The sequence below is a fragment of the Gobius niger genome, assembly GCF_951799975.1.
Source record: "Gobius niger genome assembly, chromosome: 6".
NCBI classification, from domain to species: domain Eukaryota; kingdom Metazoa; phylum Chordata; class Actinopteri; order Gobiiformes; family Gobiidae; genus Gobius; species Gobius niger.
In genome coordinates, this window is record NC_136857.1 from 19486437 (window position 1) to 19512725 (window position 26289).

General features: G+C 40.1%; 1 protein-coding gene across 1 annotated transcript in view; it reads left to right on the forward strand.

Moving 5' to 3' along the window:
- LOC306964260 (vitamin D3 receptor A) overlaps positions 1–26289 on the forward strand; it is a 60816-nt gene that overhangs the window by 15484 nt on the left and 19043 nt on the right. The gene's annotated exons all lie outside the window — the stretch shown is intronic.

Here is a 26289-nt window from a genome sequence, read left to right on the forward strand (position 1 = left end):
AATGAAAAACATAGAGTACCTTGAGTGTTGATTTCTTTCATTCATGCATTTCAGTGATAAATATTCAGTCTGTCTCCCTGTTACGCTCCCAAAACGCTGGCCCGCACTCATGTTTGCGTCACACAGACCTCCGTGATATTCCTCTGTCTTTTATCGTCTCGATGTCTTCATCAAGCTTGTTCCGATCCTGTCCTTTGCTAAACCGTTTCCCTCGCACCGATTAGCATGTTTGCCGATACATAACTGTGTTGTAATATTTTTATTATTTATATTATTATTTTTCTATGCGGCTCTGGTCACTGGTCCACAAAAGGATGAAGTGTGCACTCTGCTGGCCTTAAGTATAACTGCATTTTAAAATTGAATTGAACACGAGCATATTATTTAGACGCTTACATTGTTTTTAAGTTATACTGCAAAACATACCAAGACTATAGGTATACTATAAAAAGAAGCATGATATAAGAGAACCTTTAAACATTGTGTGTAATATGCTGCATTCACAAATCATAGTCAACATAACAGATCTAGCATTATTACTGACCACAGATTAAAATGAGGCTGCTTTGGACGCTTTCTATGCAACAAATTTGTGGAAAAGCTTGTCTAATAAAAAAAAATACAATAATACAATCATAAAATCTGACCTATTTTATCATTACTGCAGCAAAGGGTCCCCACACTTGTCTTGTTTTGATGACAGGTTAAAGGTAAAAAAGAACAAAACAAGTGGCAGTGTCGTACAATGCGGCATCAGTACAAAGCTAACCACTGGTAACTGCGCTAACCGCTTTTGTAAAATCCACTCATTGTCTTCCGTCTGTGAGAGCCGTTGTGTTGCTTCGAGAACACCGATTCCTCTGTCCACCACATGCACCGCTCGGTTTTGTGCGAGTGTAAATAAATGCATTTAGAGCAGCTGCCGACAGCCGCGACCAGCACTTTTCTTTTCCGAAGATCTATGCTCCTTCAGCCACAGAAGGGAGCAACAAACAAGTCCACAACAAACTCAGGATCTAGACTCCACCCCACTGCACTTTCTTCCTCTTGCTTCTTACCGAGATGTCTGTGTTTGTGGCTATTCCACGACGTATGCCTGAGATGCATACAGTTAATCCGTGCATGCAGGTAATGCATTAGTCATTTCTGTTCAAATGTTAAAAATAAATAAGTCTGCGAGTCTTAAAGGCAGTTGCTTTCAACCACAAACTTGGTGCCGCCACTCTGAGTCAGCCTTTCATGTGGCTGTGCAGACCAGCAGTTTAACATAGAGCGGCCATGTTTACGGCATGATTCTAAACTGTGGTGAGGAAGCTGCTTGTACTGGAAATTATAGTTATTTTTCTTGAGAAATGTGAAAGTTGTGGAAGGTTTCAAGGGTGTGTCATCATCCTTAATGCGACAAATTTTCCTCTGCACTTTTGGTTTTGTGTTCCTGGCTTTCCAGTGAATGAGTGCAGAATCATTGGGGAACTTGAAAGTGAAGATTCTTTCTTTTCTTCCTTTTCTATTGTAAAACATAGTGTTAAATAGTTTGTATTTCTTTTATCATTTAATGGCACATGGATGGGTTGGCCAGGTAATGCAAAATAAAATAATACAATACACACTCCTTCTATAACACATGGTAATTTACCATTTACCATTTTACCATTTATAACACATGATTTATCATACCATTATCACAGGACTGCAATAAACAATACACAACATGATGCCTTCCCTTTCCCTCTGTCACTAATTCAAACAATACATGTTAAACAGCATTTATACTTAATGAAGTGACTACAGGAACAGGCTTATTTATAGTATACGCTGATCAAAATAATAATGAATAATGTTTTGAAATACAAGTCTCTCTTTCAGAAGCCCTTTACTAAAACACCATCTATGTTTGCTAAAAGACTCCCTATAGGGTTGTCACGATGATTATTATATCGACTTACCGTTTGATACATAACAGATAAACAATGCATTTTTGGGTTCAGTATTTATCGTCTGTACATATATTAGCATTTCCCCCTATTTTTTTCTTTGTAGAAGTATAATTGTTAACTGAAGTAAATTGTGCTAGATTATATTTTATGTTTTTGCAGCTTGTGTAGTATTTTAGGGTGGGATTAAGCACTTTTAGAACACAGGTTTACTTTCATTTTCATGCTTTAAAGTTGAAAGTATCTGGCATCTTCAATATTACTGTTTATCGTGATATTTTCATGACTCAATATATTGAACTTCAAAATCATGGCCTAATTGCAACTCATGTGTTTAAGGACAAGTTACTATGTACTTCTAGAACAAGGGATTACTAAAATTTCCATGATTTTTCAGCTGGTTTCAGTGGCATCAAGTGGTCCACAATAATATTGTTTATTGCGATATTTTCCTGCCTCAATATATCAAGACTCCCCTTTGTTTAAATACCTACTGTTTGTTGAGTAGTAAGTGAGTGGATGCAATGTGTTTCCTGGTCCCAGGAAATACACTTGATTGAGTAAAAATCGCCTGTGGACAGAGATCTGTTGCTCAGCAGCTTCCTCCACAGGGACACTCCACTGATAACATTGCGCACGCTGAGATCCCCCTCTGTTCGCTGTCTGTAGGAGTTTGACGGATAAACTAGCTTCTCTTAAACAATTCTGCATAGCATGAGCATGTGCAGGGGTCAAACAGAAATGTGAATGTTCTCTCTCTTGTGGATCTAGAAAAGAAATGACTCAGTATCACCATGTCTGAATTGATATTATTAATATACCATTCCATTAAATGATTCGTGAGTGAGTGTTTTTAAAGGTTCGTTAGGCCCTTCACAATATGAGCGATCGCGATGTCGTCACATCCGTTGGCCGTGGTAGGCATTTTACATTTTCATATTTGATAAACATTTTATTAAAATCAGCAAAAACAATGTCCATAAACAGGGCATTGCTTCTCTTGCGCTGTAACAGATCTATCATTTTATAAAACCGAGTTAGAGACCTGTATGCATCAGCTGTTGCCTACCATTCACCAAAACATCCGGCGAAAATTGCAGAAGTAAACGATAACAGCGATCGCTCGTATTACGGTGCATAAAATGGTGCAGTTAAAAAAAACAACTCTTTTTCAAAACTTTCCTTCCAGTGAATCCATTAAGTCTCTCAGAACAGGCAACTAGATCTTGTTGTGCGCTACTTTGCTGCCCATGTTCCCATTTGTGTTGTGGTGTACAGGATGTATGAATGCCGCTAACTAGAAAAGAGTAAGAGAGAAAAGCGTACGGCAGAGGGATGGAGCGAGGGATGAGTCATTTTCTCTGTCCGAGCCTGTTGTTTTCCACCAAAGCCTGTTATTTTCGCTCATAAATGGATGCCAGGTAGTGGGTGGAATTTTTTTGTTTTCACATTGGGGTAATTTTATAATGGGGCAGACTGGCTGTGGTTTAAACATTTGCATGAACTTGTCCTGACGTAACCTTCTCCTCCCTTTTTATGGAGACCCCAAAAATGTAAATGGGGAACGAAAATCACGTGGCATGGTAATAACTTAAAATTGGAAGGACATTGCGTTTTGCTCATATCGCACCTTGGTTTACCCCACCTTTTTATTTCTATCACTATTATCTTTCTTTGTTTTCTGTCTTGCAAATGTATAAGCAATTTAATATTAGTTCTCATCTTTATCTTATTTACTTTGCTGTTACATTGTTTTATCATTCTACTTGCTTTTTTGTAGGTCTTTAAGATTGTTCTTCTTGTGTCCAAGCAATTCACGACAACAAATTAGATTCCTGACACACTTACACTATGGAAATTGCAGTTTGTTTTCTATGTTCTGACATTAGTAATGCAAAATGCATTTACAAATAAATACCAAACCAAAAGCCTTTAGTGGGTGCCTGCCAGAAGTGCCTATAAGGCTATGGAACTAAGGGATCTGGAACTTTTATTATCAAAAGAACCATTTGGCCCCCGCTTCTGCCAAAGAAAAATAGTTTGGAGCCACAAAATATAGCACAGCTTATAAACTTTTGAAAGTTTTTATCTTTCTTAAAACTTTCTCACCACAAAATACAACAAACAGAAGTGCAGTGTGCATCTGTAGGCCTTCTTAGAAATAAATTAAACAATGAACTCACTATGCTGACCTATTTGTGTCCTATATTTGTGTAACATTAAATGAAAACTACCACATACCTACATACTACCTATACATACAACATTTAGCTGCATCTTTACAGTTGCTGTAAAGCTGTAAAGATTGTTTGTGACAAGTCCATTTCAGTTGCTCTTGTCCTCTGGTGTTTCTTTCTCAGCCAGATATCAACTGAAGCATCATTCTTAACATACAACAAAAAGATGCCATTGTTCTCACCTGTTAAATGTGACTTCTGTTTCTGAAGTTCGCTGCAGATCATATGTCGGGCTGTAAGATTTGACTTTGATCTTCGCGCACTGCCCAGGACTGCAGACTCTCATTTGTGAGGTGGGAGTGATGTTTGGACTTTATGGAGTTAATTCTGGAGAAAACATGCTCACATGTTGAACCCAAGAAGGACAGGACTCCAAATGCATACTTTTATATGTTCACATGTCGTTCATGGAGCTCCATGTTTCAAAAACGTTTGTCTGTTTTGGGGAGGTTTTAAATCTTGTGCTAGTTAGCGAGAGTAGCCTTCTGGCAGGTGACTTCTTCTACATCTGCTGTCAGGCATTTGAACTTAGACACCGATAAATCTTTATCTATACTCTATATATAGCTATAGCTGGCATTGCAATAATTGCATGGTTGAAATAATCACAATTTATGTGATTGTTCGCACCTTTGAACTCTCACAGGGAGGGAAGTGAGAGAGTGTACCTTTCAGTACATCTCTGGCAAACACTGTCATCTTGTGCTCAAACGCCAACACACCCTCCAGCGTCTGCAGGGCTGTGCTTCCCTTTCCTTGGAGATCTTTATTCAGCATGTTTAAGTGACTTGTCATATCCACCATGAAGTCAAACTTTTCCAGTCAATGGAAGTCTCCTAGGTGAGCCTGAGGCCTTTGCTTTCCAAAACGGTTTTCACATGCTCCAGACACGTAGCGAAGCGTTTCAGCTCTTCTCTGCTGGGCAGCCACTGTGACCTTGTTGTGCAGCTGGAGATATGAATGCACTGTCGACTTAATGAACAAAACTGCTGATGGCTTTACCCATTTGCAATTATTTTGTTCACTATTTGGATGACAAGGTTCATAACTTCCACACATTCAGGGGGAACGCGCACAGGGCTTCTTGGGAGAAGATGCAGTGAAACGTCATCAGCTCTCGATCCATTGACCTTTGAAGTAAATTCATAAAGCCCTTCTGTATTCCTCTCATACTGGGTGCCCCATCTGTAAACACAGACACCAGGTGAGTGGTGTTTTTTTCCTTTGGCTTTGAGACAACTCACTACAGCCTCACAAATGCACTGTCCCCGCGTTTGTCCCTGTAGCGGTATGAATTCAACCAGTTCTCCCTGCGGCCCATCAGAGTTCATCTGCATAATAGTGCTGTCTGCTCAATATCGTTTACTTCACTTGACTCATCACAGGCAATTGAAAATACTTGAACTGAACTGATGCAATCAATTTGCTCACTGATGTTGCCGTTTTTATGGTCTTACCATGACGGTCTTTGCAGAAAGGGGCATTTCTCTTAATTTTCCGAACAAATTCCTATTTGTTAGTTTAGTCAGGGAAAACATGATCTGATAGTTTTTTGAACAATTATTTTATGTATTCTCCATCTTCCAGCTCTTTACGATCTCCTGAACTGCTCCAAAACTAGCAACTGTAGTTGACTGTGGAGAGGTGATCCACTTCTTGAAAACTTCTTGTCAGCTCTGCTCAACTTTCTGTTGCAGTTGTAATTGCTCTTTTTCTCTCACCATCAGTTGGGTATTTTCAAGCAAATGCTGAGTACTTGTTTTGAAAATGTTTTTCAATGTTCGATCATTTCTGGCCACATATCAAACATACCGGTAAGCCTCAAACTCTAACTGTGCAACAAAATAAATAAAACAAAATAACCGTTTTCATTTTTTTTTTTTATGTTAAGGCCAAACGGAGCCATTGCAAGGAGGCAGAACATGTTCCTGCTGTAGATCCAAGCTGTCAAGCTGCTGAAGGGAACGGCAACACTTATAAAATACAATTACAAAATACATTGTGTTAGCTGCTTCTAATGGACTGCTGTTGTCCATCAAAGGCGCACAATGCGAAGCACTTTGTGATGCACTTGTGTATGAAAAGCGCCTTATAAATAAAGTTTAGACTGATAGAACTTTAGTGGCTGGATCAGTGCCGAGAATGTGTGTAGGGCCATGAGACAGACTGAAGACTACCATCAGAGCCACAGCTAACATTAGCTCTGATCAATCATAAAAATAAATAAGTACCAGCAAAGTCCCTGAAACCATCACCTACATATAAATTTATGAATTTATATTACAAATGTAGTGCTACAAGTCATCTTGATTGGGTAGAGTCAAATAGGCCTAATTCATATTGACCCACCACGAGAGCTTTAGCTACGACTCATCTAGGACTCACTCGAGTCTAAACCATCTTGTTCTGTAAATGAGTCTTGGCTCAAAACCAGTATACCAGTAGATTAGGGTTTATGCTAAGGATTGTTTGAATGTTCAACTTCTTGAAGCCGTATCACTGGACTATATTGCCCTCAATATAAGTTTTGAGAATAATGCAGCTTTTACCATTATGGGTCTTTATCGCCCACCTTCAACCCCTAGCTGATGCATTGATAAAGATCATCTTCTGTCTGGATTGGACATGTTCTCCCCGTGTCTGCATAGGCTTCTTCTGGGTACTCTAGTACCCGGAGGAAACCTAAAAACTTGTACAATTGGTGCATCCTCCAGCCAGATGATACATCAGCCTGGCTCCACATCTGGAGATGGGTTCCTGGGCGCTGCAATGCTGTCGCCCAATGCTGCACGGGTTGCCTTGTTGGGACAATAAAGTATACCTTAACTGGTGTCCTTTTTGTAAACTTCCCTTGCCATCCATCCCCCAAAGGTTCTTCGATTTACTATCTGATCAGGAAAACAGGATGGTCTAAAAGAGTAATGGCATTCTCCTGAAAGAAGTCCTTTTAGTCCTGTGGGCATTGTGAACTGTTGCTGTCCTGTTGAAAAACCCAGTGGTTGTCACACAGATGAGGGCGTGCAGCCGTTCGACACCCCTGCACCAGTTGAAGTTCCATTGTTCCTCTGAAGGAACAAGTACCCCAGGTCATTATGGCGCCCTCTCCATTGTGGCGCGTAGAAAACATCTTAGATGGATCTGCTTGTCAGGCCAGTAACATTGGACCATCAAGGTTAATTTTTGCTTATCAGAAAAAACAACTTTCTTGTCCCATGTCTTGCAAAGTCCAAAAGGGCAGTTCTGTGGTTCAAGGAGACGAGGTCAGTCGCATATGCCAGTCGCAGATGCCTCTGATGGTTATTAAGCTGCAGTCGGCTCCAGTAACGGCCTTCATTTGGGTCGAGTATTGTCCAGTGTCTTGACAGACAGCCCATCAGATCCTCCGGCTCAGTGCTTGTGACATTTTTTGAGTCTTTGTTGAGAAAATTTCAAAATGAAACTATTGCTGAATGTTTAGGCCTGAATTTTATTTACATTTTATGGCTGCACATTTGTTCTTTGTTTTGTAGTAAAAGGATCAGATTGAGTTAATAAGTGTCATTGTTTGTCATTGAGCCACTCAGAGAACATCATCCTGTTACATTTACTATTCTTGAGAGAAGTCTATATGAGCTACTGAAACATCGTCACAGCAGCAGAGTGTAGGCATAACTTATGTCTGTATTGTGCTCCTCTGTGTTTATCAGAGTATTTGCAATATTACAATAGTCAAATGGAGTATAACTGTGGACTTTTACTACATTTATGATTTTTAAAATAACGTGAATATGAATCTTTTAGCTGGATTTGAGCTTTTAACACTGGGGTAAGATCCTAATGTAGAACATGTGTGTATTCTTTAACATCAGTAGCACATTGTAATTTACCCCAAAACAGCAGTCTGGTCCGTACACACCGCAGGCTAATCGGGACTAACCATTTGCTTACAACAAACATGAGCTAAAGGTCCACCAGAAATGGTGCACATAGTCATCAACCCCCTCTCTCTGCTAGCCGGGAAATGAGAGGCTCCCCTCTTGCTCTCAAAGGATATTTGCACCAGTGGCTGTCATGTAACTGAGACAACACTGGTTTAACAGGTTTTATTGGAAAAACGGATCAGAGTGGAATCTTTAGCCTAGTCGTACTAGACCTCACATGTAAACGTTGTGATTGATATAACGGACATCACTGGGATTTCAACTCTCAGTGAAATCTCATCTACAGCAAAACAGATGGGGAGTATATTGCCTTATGCCTCATGGCCAAGTCTTCATTGTAAATGAGAATTAATCTCAATTTAGCACCATAGTTTTCTTTCTGTGCTGCTTACTTCACACTCATAATGCACTGTGAGTCCGGCATGAAGTGCTTCAAGAGGCACCACATTTCGGTTGTTATGATTGAATGGCTGTATTTGCCTCGCTTTGTTTTATTAATGCAGTTGATGAAAAAAACGAAAAACAGGATCTTATTCGATGAGAACGATGAGGAAGAATAGGAAAGAAACAAAATGTGCGCCAACGCAGCCAGAGATCCAGACTCTGTTCAGTGAGTAAAATATCCTTGTTCATTCAACAGGCAAAACAATCATGAGCGAACATTAGACAGAAAATTAGCAGCAAGTGAAAAAAGAGGGAAAGATGAGTCTGAGCCTGACTACTGCTCAGCTGCAAGGGCAGAGCAGAGGAACTGAGGTTCTGGGGGGAAACAATGACACCATGTCATCTAAACTCCATTATTAATGTCTGCTGTTAATTTTGGTGTCGTTTAGAGAGTGTCTTTAATACCCGGCTGTGCCTCTGAACATTGCGCCTTTGTAGAGAAAGTGCTATCAGGTATCCATTTCCTCGGCGGTGATGGTGTATTTGGTGGTGTCATTAAAAATTGAAGTGTGTGTGGTTACACTGAAAGCACGAAGTGACTCCTGACTCTGTTCACACATAACTCACTCTCCAAACTCACAAAAATATATGCTTATTTGTCCTCGGGCACCTTGATTTATGTACAGTAAGAACTAGTGCTTCACTGACCCTTCTGCTTCAGTGCAGAGCTCCACTCTTGACTAATGCATCCTCTGCCCATTCACTGACCCTATCACCTCAGCCTTGGACGCGCTCACAGTACTTATCTTTCAACGCTTATCTCTGGGTTTATTTTCTCGTTTGAGCCCAGTGTTTAAACCAACTGTTGTAAAGCGCACACTGCATTCCGATGGATGTTTAAATGGCAGTTTTGAGGCTGTCGGCAGTGTATTGATTTACATTGCATACTTGGCAGTCTAGACAAGTTGGTGGAACAGCTCCTCAGTCTTGGGTTTACAATAGTGCCGTAAGGAAGCTGAACTGCTCTGGGTGTACTGCTCATAACAGAATAGAGCACTGGCGAGAGGTGGGCAGCGCCTGTTCAAAGAGCTCAAGGCATGTAATCTTGTGCAGTGTAATTTTAGCGCTTGCTTTCAAATGGGGCACCTGGTTTCGTATGGCTGTGAGCGTGTCAACTATATATCAAGTATTACATAATGAAAGGTTGCAGCTCAACAAAAATAAAAGCATGTCTTGGGCTCAGGCCTAATATCAATATTGCAAGAAGCTCAATGCACTGCAAAAGTATTGGCTCTCACACTGTATGAAAACAATCAAAGACCAATATTAGAGTGTGTGTTGTGAGCCAGTGCAGCACATGTTTCTCTGTGGAATCTTGTTTATGGTTTTAGACAGAGTTTTGCTTGGTGAGAATACATGCCGCTCTGACAGCCTCCTAAGATCTGCTAACCTTGCTTGCAAGCGCAATTATCGCGGTATTTGTGAGATCATCTTATCCCCAAAAGACTTAACCCAAGGCTTTCCCGGATTCATATTTAGGGCAAATGTTATTGGTGCTATAATATGCTGGTCAAAGCACTTTGAGTTTCATTTGCCATTCTCTCTTCCTATCCTATTTAAAGTACCTTTTTTTCTGATTACCAATGAATTCTGCTTTCCGTGCTTTATTCTTGTAACATCATTGTATCTGCTGTTTTCATCCTGCTCCCTATAACACATGGAAACAATAAAATAACACACAATGGAATCTACCTTTGAGCCTCCCAAGTGGGGTTGGACTGCAAACTGACGGGGCTTATCCTGCGGTGGAGCGGCCTCTCGCAGCCACTATGATAAAAGAGGTTCCATTTCCTTCCTGTGCCAAAATGGGAAATCTAGGTACTCTTCTTACATGTTATTAGGAAATGTAGCCCAAATTGAGGCAGGCTACTATGTTCCTGTTTGCCGGAGCACAGAAAGTGTATCTGGACAATTAAACTGTTCCATTTAAAGTGAGTTATTTCTCATTTAAACTGTCAGGCAGTCAGACAATGTGCTGGAATAAATAAATTGTGTGACAAGTGCTTAAAAAGTGTGATGATAATATTGAGCACTCATGTTTGGGTGTTCGTACAGGCCCACTAAGAAAGTTGTTGATCTGGTTCCTCCTTAGAGTGCTCGTGTAGGTCACCTGACGTCTCACTTAGCTAATCTGTTATTTTTGGACTGGTGCCCCGTTCACTCCAACATGGGGATTTTGGCAAAGGGCAGCCCTCCTGTATTTGGCATCTTTTCACCACCAGCAGCAGGGTGTTGAAATTAAAGGAAAGGTGCTTTTTGGGCCTTTTCAAAATATTTTTTTTTTTCCCTCCACAAGATCAACACAGCAGTGCAATTATATTATCAGAAACTGTAAATTGACTGATTATTATTAGTGAAACAATAATACATCAAATTCTCAAGAGGCAACATATGGAAATCTAGAGTTCTCATAATTTTTGTTAAGCAGTACTGGCTTTCTGTAATTTGCCGCCTCCTCCGTGTTCTCTCAGCTGACTGACATTAGGACATTGATAATAAAGTTCTCCGGGTCAGTTTGAGGAGAATAGGCCTGACCTATACGTATCATTTTGGCAGTTGTTTGAAACTTCCATAAGTGGTAGAGGTGGGCAATATTTAGTTCACAAGATACTATTGAAATTGTTGTTTGAAAAATATGCAAATAAACAATAATAAGTAGATCTCCAATGTCAAGGAACTAACCACAATTTTGCAAAAACTGCTGCTGAAAATAAAGATAAAATCTACTGCATATGTACTCTCCAAAATGTTGTTAAGCGTTTTTTTTATTCAATGTTTGACAGAAAATATTTGCCTGTTTCTGATGGTTTGCAAAAATATCGCTTGATTATCGTTATTGAGCAAGTCCACAAATATATTAAGATATTAATTTTTGTCTTTATCGTCCACCCCAACAAGTAGCCAAGTCAATTATATTTGTTTCTTTTGAAGAACTTGGCTTTTTTTTGTGGCGCACACTTTTGATAAACATTTGGATTGCAAGATAAACACCTAAAGCACTGTGTAACCTGATTTCACCTGCTACCTACTTATTGACTGATGATAGATGAAAACATCAGACTGTACTTTTGGAGTGTGTACCCAGTGCCGCGCTTTTATGAGCCTTCTTGGCACATAGATGGGATATAAAAATAGCTGTCCTGTTTGGTCAGTGACGGTTTGAACTTTGCTTTGGACTGTGTGTCCTTGGACTAATGATATGTTTTTATGATGCCAGACATTTCATTCCATGATGATCAAAACAAGGGTGGAGTTAAATCATAATCAGTTTTAATGTTTTTACAATAGCGTCAATACTATTTTCAAAATAGGCACTAACAATTTGCCGAGCTTCTGCAGACATGTGGGTTTGTACATTCCTGCTAAATGAAGTGAATTATCGGTTCTTCCTATTGAACTTCTGTAACCTTTTTGTTATCACAATAGTGGGCACTAATGACAACTGGCGTGCTCTGTGGGTGTGCGCTTTGTGCAGGTTTAAGTGGAGGAATGTTTGGCTAGATTGTGTCTCTCCGGTTCCCACTCACAATCCGTGATAATATTTGTTTTTCATCTCCTTCCATTGCCTTTCACTGTTTGTCTATGGCCCCTTGTATATTAATTATTGCTTTTCAATAATATCAACAAACCCAACGCCTCATTACAATACACCTGAGTGCCACATTATAACAAGAACTATACTCCTCTCAGGTAACTTGTTCAAATATGGCTGAAAATCATAATGGAGACAAAGATGGTGTGACTAACTGTCCCAGTGCCAGAAGCTAACACGAGTAGCCCAACCACTAAAGCTAATTGTAAGCACTTGTGTGGACTTGGAATGGACTGCAATTTGTATCTCAGACATGGCAGAGAAGCTAACCAGCATAGCTGAAGATAACAACACTTTACCCAAAAATTGCAGCAGTGATCCAAACTTGATATTTGTGCATAATTGACTTTTTGTGACCCAATGGCTGTATGGGTGGTTCGCATGGCACTTTCAATCAACGCTCCAGGATCAATTCTTTTGTAGGTTTCCTGGTGAGAAGGTCTATCAGCAATGACAATCTACCAGAAACTCGAAGTTCCATGCTAACCTCTCATACAGCTTTCTTGGTGGTGCAGCGGTTAGTGCTTATGTCTCATAGCAAGAAGGTCCCGAGTTTGATTCCCACCTGGACGGGGTCTTTCTGTGTGGAGTTTGCATGTACTCCCCGTGTCTGCGTGGGTTTCCTCCGGGTACTCCGGTTTCCCCTACCACTTAAGAGATAAGACAATCCTTTAATGATCTCACAATGGAGAAATGCACTTGTTACATGTACAATAGGTTCCCCTCTGGGGCCAGGACTCCTCTGAAATAGAGATTCTCAGTGGGACTTTCCTCGTTAAATAAAAAAGTCAAATACAGCTGCTGGGTCACTAAAAGGTCAAACGCACAGTAAAAAAACTTTCTTTTTTTCCACATAAAAACTTTTATTATGCACCTTTTAAAAAGAACAAATAAAAGCATTTGTGACATGTGTTTAGCTGCAACATGACAGGTTTTCAAAGCATCTCCCATATTTCTACACAGTTACGCACACTCACAGAAGGGGAAGAGAGAGAGGTAGATAAGCTAGTCTTAATGAAGGCATCACAGATGAAAGGGATGTTCTCTTTTAACCACTTTTGTATGGTGGTTTTCTTTGCTTTGCTGTTGTTAGCGCCTTGCTAAGGAACACTAGTAGGCTATGCTACAAGTTGTTGAAGATGCAAAGCCGAGGCTATCCTCGCAAAGATGATCTATTCAAGCAATAGAGAAACTTCATATTCATTTTAAGAGCTTTATGCTGCTGTATACACTGCGTTCCAAATTATTATGCAAATGACATTTTTCTAAGATTTTCTAAATTGTCAACTCAAATGAGAGTCAGCATATTTTTTAAGTCTTTAACTGGTCGAGGATCATTTAAATGTGGTGGAAAAAATTTCCTAGTGACAACAGTATTTTTTTCAAAAATAAATATAGTAAAAACCTCAAAATCCACTGTTCCAAGTTATTATGCAACTCATTGTTTCAATACATTTTAAAGCTTGTAATTAACTGAAAATGGTCATTTGTTGTATTTGTCGCATTAGGAGGTCATACTTACTGAAATCAAAAGCTATTTCAATCAAAAAAATATTAACAGGTCATGTTATATTTTACCAAAGGAGCCCTTGTGTGATAGCAGCTTCAAAATTCTTAAATCCATTAAAATTGTACGTTTTTGGAGAGTTTCTGCTTGGATTTCTTTTCAGGATGTCAGAATAGCCTCCCAGAGTTGCTGTTTGCATGAAAACTGCCTCCCACCCTCATAGAAGTGTTTTTTGTTGAGGCTCCAAAGGTTCTCAATAGGGTTGAAGTCAGGGGAGGAGGGGGTCCACATCATGAGTTTCTCTCCTTTTATGCCCATAGCAGCCAGTGATGCAGAGGTTTTCTTTACAGCAGGACATGGTGCGTTGTCATGCATGAAGAGGATCTTGTTCAGGAAAGCACGGCTCTTCTTTTTGTAGCATAGAAGACAGTGGTCAGTCAGAAACTCCACATATTTTTCAAAGGTCATTTTCACACCTTCAGGGAGCCTAAAAGGGCCTAAAGGGGCCGACCAGCTCTCTCCCACCATGATTCTGGCCCAAAACATGACTCCGCCACCTCTTTACTGACGTCACAGCCTTGTTGGGACATTGTGGCCATTCACCAACCATCCACTACTCCATTGATTTGACCATCCAGGGCTAAACGGCGCTCATCAGTGAACAAGACTGTTTGAAAATGAGTCCTCATGTATTTCTGAGCCACTGCAGCCGTTTCTGTTCATGAACATTCAATTAACCATTTAGGGGAGGCCCGGATAGAAGGTTTATGCACAACTGTAGCCTCTGGAGGGTCCTACACCTTGATGTTTGGGGGACTCCAGAGGCACCAGCAGCTTCAAATACCTGTATGCTGCTTTTGTAGCATCTGTTCTCATAATCTGATGTGTTTGTCTGGCAGAAACTGTCCATATTGTGCCTTTATCGGCACAAATCGGAGTGTGCTCTGAATCATCCACAGATCTCTTATCTGTATGATGATTAAGCTTAATCTTTCATGAAATATCGAAGGTTTTCATACCTAGACCAAGGCATTCAACTATTTCACGCTTTTCATCAGCAGAAAGTCCCTTTTTCTTTTCCATATTGCTTGAAAATGATGATCTGCATAATAAAGTGGAACACCCTTTTTCAGTAGTTTTTCCCTTAACTGGGCTTAACCTGGCAACTAATAATCCCAGGTCTCTGAGATTTATGTCAGTGATTCATAGAGCCCCAAGACACAATACCATCCATGAGTTTCATTATTATTGCTTTTTTTTTTACCTTTTTGACACAAAAATCCAATTTGCATAATAATTTGGAACGCAGTGTAGCTGAGCATAGCATTTGCTGCGATCTCCGTCCTGACTCCAGTCAAAACCAGCTGTAGTCTGCATGGAAATTAGATCGCATCTACAGCTGTATTAGAATTTACACATGTGTCCAAAAAGTACACTGGTAGGTCTAGAAGGATATGGCCCAGCCCTAAACATGACCATCAATACTGGCCACGGCGGATGGTCAGTGTTTTATGAGAAGAGATTCCCATCTTGTTTTGTACATTGCATTCGAGAGATCCATCCCAATCGAATGCATTTTGTTGCAAACATGAACTCTGTTGCGGTATATGATTAGAAACATTTCAACAACTGTGCTTGTATAAGTGGTCATGCATGTAACCGCATTCTGTCTGCCCTGTCCCCTATGCTGCCCTGGTGGAGTTTACCCAGTTGACCCCAATTACCAGGTTAAACATTAGCCCTGCACATCATATAGAGTTGGCTCTGGACTCTGGCTGTAGTACGCTGTGGTGAGTCATGCATGGCACAGCGTGCAGAGAAGTAGTGGTAACAGCTGAACGGTAGGAAGCTGCCTCAGTGGGAGTGAAGGTGTGAAACCATTGTGAGGAGCTCTGGGAGTATCAAAGAATAAAATAGGAAGGAAGAGCCACGAGGCAGGCACTGAAGAGGATTTCTGTTCAATTTGTCCAGAGTGGAGATCATTCAGCTGCTCACAGGGAAATGGAGCTGAAGGTAAAAGCAATGGCTGTTTTGTTTTGATTTTGTCATTTGATTGGGTTATTTTGTCTTTGTACACAAAGTCCTTTGCAGTATTTATTAGGGCTGCAACTAACGATTATTTGGTAATCGATTAATCTACCAATTATTTTCACGATTAATTGATCAATTGACTGTGAATGTGTATGTGTATGAAAATTGTATTTTTTCATTTTTTTTAATCATCCAAGGACATGTTGATGGAGTTAACTTAAAGTGAATGTTTCTTGGGGGCTCTTGGCACCAATTCTGCAACTGACACAGATGGATATTTATGAAATTTTCAATAAAACACTACAGACCCTAACTTAAAAAAAAAAAAGTAGGTTTTCATTAAAAGAAATACACAATTTTCATGTTCATGTTTCATTTTTGCTCTATTTCAGTCTGTGTTTACTAGAAAACGATTAATCGATTACTAAAATAGCTGTCGACTATTTCAATAATCGATTAGTCGTCGATTCATCGATTAGTTGTTTCAGCCCTAGTATTTATACAATGCATAAAAGGTTTGTGGTGATCTATAACTTGTAATACAACAAACAGTTGTTCTTACTCTTACTTTCGGATTGCTCTCATGCTGCTTTTTTTTGCTCATTCAAATATTTAATTTAGAAATGAAAGGTTTTCCTGACTTTAGTTGTAAAACCATTGTAAAACAAGTTGGGAGTAGCAGGATCTGTACAGATGGCAGCGTTTTTCCAAAGTATGGGTAGTATTGGGTTGGCTATAATTATCATGTTACATATTTAGTGTAATTGTATTTATTTATTTAATAAGAGGGATGCACTCTTTTACATTGTATCCCAGAAAATATCAACAAGCATATAATTTACTAACGCTGTAAAAAATGATAACTTTTGAGTTTTGAAAACTGCATTTCATGTGGAAGTACCAAAGTTTCTATACAATTGGTCTTAGTCATAAACCTGGTTACCTAAAGTGGGTGGCACAAGCAGATGTTCCCAACATACATACCCCTCTAATACAGTGGTAATAACCAATATTGTGTAACGTGTTGATCAAGCAAAGACATTATTGTTGTTTTGTTTTCAATAATGAACTAATGAAGCCATTTCTCCAGAGTAAAGCATGACTCACAGAGGCATATGCGACTCCCACCTTCTAAATTAGACCTAAATGGAAATTGGCATGCAATTCACAGTAGCAAGCCCAGCCACTGTTGTGTGATCCGCAAGAGACCGAACAAAAAGGTTATACAGACCTTTATGCTACTAAAGTAAAATTCAAGTTCAATGAACCAAGAATATATTTTCCTTAATGGGACTAAGAGCATTCAGAGAGACCCTTGGCCTTTTTGGGTATAATATCCTACACAATGCTGTGCTTGTTCAGAGCTGATTTCATATTCCAGAATCACTAATGGCATCATGCTTTTTGACTCGTCATTTTTGGCTAATGGAAGGACAGTGCTGAACACAATTAAACCTTTAAAGTCTCAAGAAACAAAGCAGCATTTGAAGAGTTATTGAACATGAATCATGGTTGGTGCTCAGAGAATCAATGGTATGGAATACATTGGCGTGATTAATGACTGTAGGCGAGTCTCAGGTCCGAGGCGGCCAGTGGACAACGAGCAGAGTAGAGATGAGGAGGGGTGGAGGAGAGTGGCAGTTGTCACGGAGGTGAGATGACGTGATGATTGGACGATTGGTGAGGTGTAGTCGGAGATGCGGCAATGAATAGAGTGCTGCAGGTAGTTCTTCCAGGTTGAATTTACGCTTCATAACAAAGGAAGGCTACAAAAAAAAAAAACCTTGGCCATAGATCCAATGCTTGATGAAGTTAACAGGCACTATAACTCTCTTCAGTAAATATTGGCACATGAAGAGCGAGGGATAATACTGCTTAATAGGGTGATATGATGTGGTTTTGCAGGGTTTGTTTGGACCTGATCTCTCCTACTGCTTCAATCTATTGTGATTGTGTGGCTTTGTAAATGTATCAGATATTGCATTACCTTGGCTTCTTTTTAGTTATTAGTCATCATTGGTGTTTTTAGCTCAGAAACCTACACTTAAAGCTGTTAAAATAGAAGATGTGAAATGACAGAATGACGTAAGCACGCCACAGCATTTTGCTTACCATTTTTCTTGTTCACGCTGTCTGCATCTGTTTGCTGATGACTTTTTCAGAAATGAGTCTCTACAATAAAGAACAACAAGACATGGCAAAAAAAGTCATGGAATTATATTTTCATTGAACGATAACATTCACACAAAGCCAGCATTTATCTTTGAGTGGAAAGACTCTTCAGGGCACTTGTAATGTAATAGGGCAAATCTGATGCTTGGTATTGTAGCAGATGGGTTCTTAATTGGTTGACATTCAAAGCATGAAGAGAAGCAAACAGTGGCACAGTTTACTAAAGCAAAGTAGATAAGTCAGTGCAGGGCGGCTGTTAGTCTGAGCGCTTACGTAGAACAGCCATGATGGGTTGTGGTGGAAACTTCAGCAATTAATTACAAGTGGGTTAAATGCTCTTAAAGAATAAATTATGGAGGAAGATGTATTTTTGTGTGTTTTTCTTATGAAATAATGATATGTAGTGTTTGTTTCCTGCATTGTAGCTTCCAGGCTCGGGGCTGGTCACATGACACCCTTAGGCACTTAAAAACCCAGGGGAAAATCTCCAACATAAAACACCCCAATGTCCTGTTGCTGCTCACGACAAATGAATTTTCCACATTTTTCTCCCGTTTTCTTCCATTTCATTCCAGCTGCTTCCTGTGGTTCTCTGTATTTCACCCGAACATTTTTTTTCACTCCGTTCATTCCTCACTTCCCGCCTTAACTTTTTTCCTCTCATTCCTTTCTTTACAAGTCTGCCTCTGTCTGTCCGTCCGTCTGTCTTTCTCTTCTGGCTCCGCCCCCGTTTGCTGCTCGTTTTCATTCTCCTCCTCAAAAACAAGGTCTAAAGTTCAGGTCATGAATTGGGAATGCAGCACACAGCCAAACCCCGGTCACTGAACATTTGAATATTAGATTAAGTAGAGGGAATCCTAATCACGTTACATGTTTCTGACCCAATAAAGATTTTTTTCATGAAGTTACTCAAAGTAACACTAAAAATACACAACATTATGCTTAAAGAAATATCAAATAAATAAATATATGGTATGTTTTTTTTTATTTAGACAGGGACAGTGCACAATTTAACATTGACCAAAAGGAAAGATGGGTTATGTATGTATCTACGTATAGGTATATATATTGATTGATTTAAGTTATAGTCCCTGTAAGTAAATGAGATCTTTCCTCTTTTTTAAAACTTTAGATTTTGCCAAACTTTCGCATTGCATTTATAACGTCCCTGTTCTTCTTGGATAGGATGACTTCACAAGCACGCCCTGGAAATGTTTACGATATTAGCATTCAACAGGTGAATTGTTTTTAAGTATCAGTGGGTTTTCCAGGTTTACGCTCCTCTCCTTTTTTTTCTTTTTCCACGAATGTCTGTGAACACAATGTAATGCTGGGGGGCATAATGGATTTCGCTCTACATACCAACAAAAGAAAATAGGAAAATGACAGTCCATTTAAGACATTACAGAAACAAATCATTAATAAATGAAAATGAATAAAGCTTTTAATACAGCTACTTCAAGGAGTCATTTATTTTGATGATGATCTTGTCCCCACATCCTTCTTACCGATCACGTGGTATTCCCTTGCTGTACCGTTTCCATGAGTCGATATGTGAATTATACATACGTACATGTGCATTTCCATCTGCAACATTTAGAGGGAAAGTGAGCAGAGAGCACACACCTGCTGCCGGCTGGCCCTGCTCTGCCCTGTCATTAGTGTTTCTGCCCTGGACTTGTTACAACAACGCAGAAAGACAATACAATGCACAATACTCTTCAACTATTTTTAGATTTTAGATCAGTTTTTATATGGTTAGAATTCATGTATAGTTATTCATAGTTGCTTTTGTCAACAGGTGGAAAAATCATGAACTACATATTTGAACTATAAATTTGTCCTCCATCTTTTACTTGGCATTTGTGTGCTTTATTTTGCTCCATATATCTCTTTTCCATGTCTTTGAGTGCCTAAATGGGGCATTACTCTTTGTCCTGAGTCACCCACAGATGACATGGCTGTGGTCTCTACCTGTGGTCCGTCTTTAATTTCCGTAACAGTCCACTGCATATCACTTCAACCAAAGAAAACCAGAGGCTTTGATCTCATGTCCCACACTGAGATCCTGTTTCTCTGTGAGTTTGGCCTATACTTTTGATGTGCGATTTATGGAGCGCCACTCTGTCACTTTTTTCTACACAAGCAGTGAAGTTTAGGCTCCAGCATCGAGAGAAACAAGGAGATAGAGTAAGTCGGAACCTTGGCTGGTGGGATTTGGGTGTGCGTGTGAGTCTTTAATGCGGCCAATGCTTTGTTGTATTGTGCATGGGCTGGAGTTTATAGTGGTCCGCTGTTGGAGAGGCCCAGTGTGAGGCAGCTGGTGGTAAAAGTAGGCCATGCGCCCCGTCGTGCCGCCTATGGAATTAACCCCGGTGCAAAGCAACAGGCTACGTTTCCTTTACAGTGGCCTCCTATACTGTGCCGTATACAGGACGGGTACTGCTGAACCTGCAGAACAAAAACTATGGCCAGGGACACACAAGTCTCAAATCAGGAGCAATGAGGTTGAAAACTCTCATATTCCTTTCTCAACCTATTCTTTTTCTTCCATCAAATATGTTTGGCTGTTTGTCATTGTGATTTTGCCTTCCTTAGATCAAATAAAGCAGGTGTCCCATTTCATGAAACAATTTTAGATTTTCAGATTTTATTTTTTCTTCGGAATTTGGTGTGCTCACATAAAATGGATGGCTAATTAAAGCAGCACTAAGTAACTCATGCCCCTAGACACCACTGCAGGTGTCGTAGCACGTTTTTTTTCTCATTAATTGTCCGTGAGAGTAAATACTACGCTGACAGAAAAAACAAAGGGAGAGAGTGATATTTTACATCCAATTGCACAATGGAGATAATTGTTTTCACTCAAACTTGACTGTAAATACTGTTTAAGTGGCGCTAGCCCACCGTTAGCTTTGCCCATTAGCCTGTTAGCTTATTCTTCGTGATTCTATTAGTGTGTATTGCGTCTCCGACTCGGAGGCAGCAAAGTTGCAATTGTGGTTTTCTAGCCAGAGACACCAGGGGGAGATGAAAGACCCCCCAATCATCCCATTAACTTGTTTTACCCCCAGAGGGACTACCAAAAGGACTAAGGTAAACAAGTTACTTAGTACTGCTTTAAGTACCAGCAAACTAGTTGTTGTTTATTGTATACATTTTCAGATCATTCTATTTAATCTGAAAACGCAAAGTGAAAAAAATGTGTAAAATGTGTTTTTTGTGTTTATTATTTATTTATTTATTTATTTATTTATTTATTTATTTATTTATTATCCATGTCCACTCCATACTGTACAATGCTGGTCTCCATGTTGTTGATTGACTTATTTGCAGTTTGCGATGACAAACGGCCTAATTTTAAGAAGGTGAAAGCATATTGACAAGGTATAGACATTGGTCACATTATTGCAGTCCTGGAAATACTAAAAACAATTCTTAAAATTAGACCACCAGAGCTCAGACCAGTGTGGAAAAACTTTAATAGAAGTAATGAATGGATCAAAGCCCCCCGCGCTGTGAGGCCGCATCCTAATGCAGACCACCCACTGCTGCACTGCTCACTGCATCCTAATTACAACTTTATTTACATTTAATAAGACGCCATATATGCCTTATTATTGTTTACCAGTTACGTAAATTTGAGCTTTCTTTATTCAGCCACTGCCAGTAATAATATTTATGCTGTTTTACAATTATGAGAGTTGAAAGGAAATCTAGATACTGTTAGTGGTTTGAAATAAGATTTAAATTATAGGTTCTGACCATTTGGCTCTGACTACACAAAAGATTTAAATAACTACACTTTTTAAATATGCAGATTTGCTGAGGGGAAAACTGCTGAATCATGACGCCACAGGTGCTAGAATAGTCAATGCTTCAATTTTCTTCAAAACGAAAAACTCTTTTGACAGGTACGAGGAAACTGCAGTATGTTCACACTGGCTATGTGCTTGCTGGTGGTCCTGTTGTTTTAGCCCCTCCAGAGACTCAAAAAGAACATCAGATTTATGAGGGCTCAAAGCATGTAGCCGGTGCAGATGGAGGCCGCAGGGAAATAAAAGCACAGGGACGTCATGGGATCGGTTTGTACTGCACATGTATGTGATGTATGCTCCAGCAGAGCAGTCTTGACAGCTGGTACAACACACTTTTCTTGACCGACTGTATTAAAAATTGACACCAAAAGTGTGACTGATGCCATGCTTCCCATAGAAAATATTACGGACTGTGGTCATAGTGTAATCCTAAAATTCTTTCAATTAAATAGCCAATAGCCATGCTCTTTTTGAGTTTTTAATTTTAGTTGGATTAGATTCACACTTCACAGACACATTGGTTGGAAGGATCAAATGGCCAGCCTTCTAGTAAATGTGTGACAGCCCGCATGAAGCTTCTGTGTAGCCTCACATTTGCTGCAATACCACCCCTAGTAGCTATTAGCGCCTCCAGAAAGAGCTTTATATTTTTATCTATGCAGACAATACATCTCCCAAAACAAAAACGACTTAGTCCGTTTGGATAAAATAATCAGCAGCAGTGTCTGTGTCCCTCAAATTCCAGTCCGTTTTTCATTGATTCATGTTTATTTCTTTTCTTACAAGCTTTACGAGTTTTCCAAAGGTCAGTGTCCGGCCTTTTGCAACAGCTGTTGACACATGATTGGATCTAGCTGCCGTTTCAAGGGCCGCGGGTAAAGAGTCTCGACAATATGCGGGCTTATAGAAATCCATACATAACCTGCAGGTTCACGGGGTTTTCATCAGCTTTATGGAGCACTGTGTGTCTATATTACCTAATCAAGTATTTTTAGTTGAAAAGTTAAAAATAAAGTTGGGGCTGTATAGCTCATTTAGGGGGAACCTTATCTCAGCTTATTTGATTTTGTTGTTTACTGTACAATAGTCTACTGAACATTGTTGACATAATTTACATCTAAGGACATGATTCCTCAACTTAACACGTGTTGCACACAGTGAAAATGCATTTCAGACAGAAGTCAGCGGCTTGATTTAAAAATCTCATAGCAGCTGGAGAGAGTAATTCACCTGTCAGGCTGTGGCCCTTTTCTGAGCACATTTTTTAGTATGGTCATGAATAAATCACCATGCTAATTATTAAATAGTGCTGCTGACGAGAAAACAAGCTGATGGAAAACAGTGCACAACGCTTGGTAATTACCCACTCGGATCCGTGCATCTACAGTAGGTGTGATTAATCAGAAGCCCTAATGGATTAAGCTTGCGTTGGCCTCGGTCTGCTTGCATCATTTTCATTGTTGTTTGGCAGACAGGGTGAGAGAATGATGAATAATGGTGAGGGTACTGTTTTTGTGGCGGTAACCTGAAATCACTGTAACAAGACAGCCCCCATCCGCTTCTCTGTAAACAAGTGAGCGCACACACGCACGCACGCACGCACGCACACACACACACACACACACACACACACATGTATACACACACCCCGACGGGCTTTTAAGACTGTGATCGATGTCACAAAATGCTACTTAGAGCAAAAAGGGCTTCTCCCCCTTTATGGCACTGACTTAATTTCACTTCTTTTATTGTGTTTGTTGTCCACAAAATTGCACAGTGTGCACTAACCATGCCCACTAAGTGTTGGTCGTTGTGAATCTAGGATAGAACATCTAACTTGAGCTTCCTCTCGGGCCAAGCTGATTCACGAGGAGCTTGGGGTGGAGTTGCTGTTCCTTCACTTTAGTCAGTGTATTGGCCTCATTCAAGAACTCACGAGTGGCGCTGCCATCTTCTGTTCATGACCAGACTGCAGGGCAAACTAATGCTGACATTGACTTTAATCTATGATATTGATGTAACGTGTGACATTTCTGACATTCTGCGGGGTATACTGTAATATTTGGCTTCGGTTCTGCTTTAATGGTTGATCCTCACAGCCAAACCATTAATGCAGAGCCATAACAGAAAGCATTGCTATAAATAATCTGAAGTCCCTTTTTCATGCCGTCTTCCTACTCTGTTATAAGAGGCCACACGAATGCATTTCCTTTGAGATGTCTATGTAGGCTCTCGGTCGTACAGGAGTTGTCCATCTTCAATGAAGGTTCTTCTGTAGTTGGAAGTGTAGAACGTTTGACCTCTCATCTCAAAGGCTTCGTCAGCGACACTTAAGTTTAAGCTCAGCCCCTAGACCAGATATAGACCACTGGGAGGAGTTTAGCTTGGCTAAGTCCCTCCCCTCTATTAACGGCTGCTCACCTGTGTATTAATTTCCATTTAATTTTAGTCACTCTCTTTGAATTGAAATCCCCGATCACAGGAAGAGTGGAAATAAGGGGTATAGTTGTTGATAAAGTACTACCAAAGAGAGTATTTATTTTTAAGCACTTGGGCAACGGTGGCGCAAACAGTTGAGGAGTTTGTCTTGTGCCCGGAGGTGCCTCAAGTGTCTGACGCTTGAGTCTCTCTCTCTAAAACCAACAAATCAGGTTAGAAATCTAGGAGTAATCATGGACTCAGACCTGAACTTAAACAGCCACATCAAAGCAATAACATCAGCAGCTTTTTACCATCTGCAAAACATTGCTAAGATCAGAGGAATAGTGTCAAAACCTTATCCATGCATTTGTCTCCAGCAGGTTAGACTACATCCAGAACGCTGCTGCTCGAGTCCTGACAAGAACCAGGAAATACGACCATATTAGTCCAGTGCTCCGGTCTCTGCACTGGCTTCCTGTCACTCAGAGAACAGAATTTAAAACAGCTCTGCTTGTGTACAAGTCTTTTCATGGTTTAGCACCAAAGAACATCTCTGACATGTTTCAGCCGTATGAACCATCTCGGGCCCTGAGAACTTCAGGGAGGGGTCTCCTGGTGGTTCCCAGTCAATAATAAACACGTTGAGGCTGCGTTTCAGTTTCATGCAGCTAAAATCTGGAACAGTCTTCACGAGGATGTGAGACAGGCCTCAACTCTGACAATGTTCAAATCCAGGCTGAAAACAGTTCAGTTCAGTTCTGAAAACTCTTGCCTTTTACTGTAATTGATTAATTTTATGTTGATGTTTTTATTGATTCTATTTGTTTTCTTGTATTTATGCAACTGTGAAGCACTTTGAATTGCCTTGTGTATGAATTGCCTTGCTAGTGAATGAGAGTGTGAATGGGTGAGTGTGGTTGATGTAAAGTGCTTTTAGTGTAGATGTAGTGTGTGTACGTGAATGACAGGCTGGTTCCCTGCCAACACTAGTCAATGTGACGAGGATTTCAGGTCCAATCAGGTGGGGAGGGGGAGGGAGCTTGATTGTTTACTTTCAAATTTTTTTCCCTCTTTCCTACCTCATTTTACAATCTTACAGACCATCACTTTAAGTCTAAATCTAAATCTCACTAAATCTATACAACTTTCTTCACTTAGATTCTTGAAGTTGCGAAAATCATCCAGTTCTCTTCTCCAAAAGGGGCAAAGATATTAAGTCCCTTCACGTTGTAGAGTGGGTGGTGACACATTGTTAAATTGAATATAATATGTGAATGAGATTGAGCAAATGTAGTTCCTGGATGAGAGATTGTTTTTTATTAATCTTGAAATATCTCAAGAATACTATTTGAAATGCCTTGACAAGTGCTTTTTAGCTTTACTCTGAGCTTCTCCTGCGTCCCTTTGTAACCAGGAAGCTTCCCGCCATCCTCCTGCCCACGGCCCCCTCTCTGGAGAACACATCACCCCTCCTTTGCAAAAACTACTGTTGTGAAAGTAAAAATACAGAGAAGCAGTGTGTTTTGATGGAGTGATGGATCTTGAAGGGATGAAGATACATTCAAATACTTGAAAAGAGCATAATGCAATAAGATTGTTATTGTCAATGGGAAAATTGTGTTAGAACCACTGCTTTTAAATGTATTGTTTCTGAAATTCAGATATATATAGAAGATAAGGTGATATATTTTCTTTATCTTGCGATCTCAATACTTGGTCCTTCATCCATCCCCATCTATGACCTGCCACCTCATATCTCCACCTACATCTGCTACCTCGTTCACTTCTCATCCTGGTCATCTTCTCCTCGCCCTACTTCCTGCGCTCAGCCGCTCGTGATCGCCCTTCCCGCTGGGCCCCTCCCCCCCTTTGTCCTCATTTGTCAGTCTTCTCCTCACATGACCTGGCCTCCTCCATAGGGTTGCGTGCGTACAGACCCAGATGTCTACTTTTAGGACAACAAAGATGAAGAAGCCCCAGTAACGCTCTGCTGTTGTCCTTTTTTCAATGATAATGAATACAAATCAGCGTTAGTTATAGGTTATGTTGGTAGAATGATCTCTCTGGTCTCTCTGTGGTTGACTATAGCCCTAGTGGATGTTCAAACTTAGATTGTTGTGTATCACTAACTCAGCTACACTTGGCTCCATGTCATTATTCATAGGCTGCTGTATCCAGATGGCGCCTGTTCTCCTGTGTGTTAAGAAAAATGA